Source organism: Mesocricetus auratus, unplaced genomic scaffold, assembly GCF_017639785.1.
Source record: "Mesocricetus auratus isolate SY011 unplaced genomic scaffold, BCM_Maur_2.0 Super-Scaffold_100676, whole genome shotgun sequence".
Classification (NCBI taxonomy): domain Eukaryota; kingdom Metazoa; phylum Chordata; class Mammalia; order Rodentia; family Cricetidae; genus Mesocricetus; species Mesocricetus auratus.
In genome coordinates, this window is record NW_024429266.1 from 122,823,764 (window position 1) to 122,826,296 (window position 2,533).

Below are 2,533 nucleotides of genomic sequence, written 5' to 3' on the forward strand. Positions count from 1 at the left end.
TCATTCCTGACACAAGGTTCCCTGTAAGCTAAATGGGGGCTTCAGTTGCCCTTTGTGTGATGTAGCCTTAAACTGCCACTCATTATTATCATTGAGAGCAGCTACACAAGAATGTGATGGTAATATTTGCCAACTGCTTTGAACATAAATATTTAGATCACATTTTGGTGTTCTGTCAATGTGAGTAAACAATACAACATTTCTCTATGGAATCTAAGATCCACTTAATCATGGAATTTTCAGCGCCTTTAGATAGTCAGGCATGAATTTTATTGTGGAACTAGCCTTAGCATCAAATAGAGAGCATTTGACTGACCCTATAACACTTTTTCTCCTATTTTACCCATCTGTACATCTTAAAACCATATTGGTATTTTGTTCTGTAGGGTTTTAAAGAGCTTAATACCCATCATATCTGTTCCGTGAAGTCTAAATTATGCTGGGCATTGTGAAATTTGCCTCATAGAGAAGACTCCCCTTGTGGACGTCCAGGTTCTTCAGGTTCAGTCACACTGCACTACTGGCAGCACTTCCGTCTTCTTTGTGTTTTCTCCCATCTGAAGGTTGGAAGAGGTCAGATCAATGGATCACTCAAATGGAGAACTCTTTTTTTCCATTTTTTTCTGTATCACTTGTCATGAAAATAACAAAGCCATTGTGCTCCACATGATTATGATTGAACCTTTCCCAAATATCTTGGTTGACAGCTAAATATTGAAGTTGGAAATGTTATATTTACAGATGAAACCAGTTAGAAGGAAAACTCAAATGAAAATTGACCTTTTATAATCAGTACGAATAACAAACCTCCTTGATGTGTTTCAAGAATATTGGTTTATTCCTCTGCTCAAATTACTGCAACGGAGTGTGAAGAGCACAATGTTTATACAACCTTCATAAATTCTTCACTCTGACCTATTGTGCTTTTCCTTGCTTCCTAAAATAAAATACACAAAATTACTCATTATTATCCAGTTCCTGAATGCGTAGAAGAACCTGTTGCGCTTGAGAGTATATGAACACATTCACAGAGTAGATACATCTGTGTGATGAAGATATTTGTTTTATATTTAGATTCCTATGAAAGCTGAAATTCTGGGAGTATAATTTCAACAACCCGGCCTGGAAATATGTCTTAATCACTGCTCCTTGCTGTGAATAAGCACCATGACCACAATCACTCATAGCGCATTTAGTTGGGATCTTGCTTACACTTTCAAAGGTTTAGATTATCATCACCATGATGTAAACCAAGGCAGAGAGAAAAAGACTCTGGAGTTGGCATAGGCATTTTAAACCTCAAAGCCAACCCCCGTTGGCATACATCTTTTCAAAAGTCATACTTCCAATCCTTTCAAATAATGATACACTCCCTTTTGCCTAGCATTCAAATATATGAGCCGATGGGGATAATTCTTATTAAAACAACCACACATAACTATGTGACTATTCTCCAGTTTCTTCATATGAGAACTTAGTGCTATAACTTTCCTCTTAGTATTACTTTCAAAGTGTCCCCTAAGTTTGGGTTTGTTGTGTCTTCATCTTTATTGAATTCTATGATGTCTTTAATTTCTTTCTTTATTTCTTCCTTGACCCAAGTATGGTACAATTGCATGTTGTTCAATTTGATGAATTGTAGGGTTTCTGCAAATTGTGTTGTTTTTGAATACTAACTTTTAAGCATGGTGGTCTGATAAGATACTGGTAGTTATTCCAATTTTTTTTACCTGTTGAGATTTGCTATGTTGCCAAGTATGTGGTCAATTTTAGAGAAAGTCCCATGTGGTGCTGACAATAATATTTATTCTTTTGTGTTTGAATGGAATGTTTTATAGATGTCCGTTAAATCCAATTGGCTCATAACTTCTGTTAGTTCCTTTGTTTCTTTGTTAAGTGTTTGTCTGGTGGTCCTGTCTATTGGTGAGAGTGGGGTTGTTGAAGTTTCCTACTATTACTGTGTGAGGTCTTATGTGTGATTTGAGTTTTAGGAATGATTCTTTTATGAAGGTGGGTGCCTTTGTATTTTGGGCATAGATGTTCAGAATTGAGACTTCTTCCTGATGGATTTTTCCTGTGATTATTGTAGTTTGAAGTCTAATTTGTTTGATAATAATATACATACACCAGTTTGTTTCTTGGGTCCATTTTAATGGAAAATCTTATCCCAACCCTTTATTCTGAGGTAATGTCTGTCTTTGAAGTTGAAGTATGTTTCCTGTGTTCAGCAGAAGGATGGATTCTGTCTTCATATACATTGTGTCAACCTGTGTCTTTTTATAGGAAAATCAAGACCATTAATGTTGAGGGAGATTAAGGAACATTTGGTGTTAATTATTTTTTTTTATTTTATGTTGGTGGTGTTATTGTTTGTGGAGTTACTCTGCTTTTTCTTTTGTGGTTTGGTAAATTTGGATTATCTATTGTCTATGTTTTTGTGAGAGTAATTACCTTCCTTATATTGAAGTTTTCCTTCCAGCAGTTTCTGTAGGGCTGGATTACTGGATATGTATTGTTTAAATCATGTTTTGAT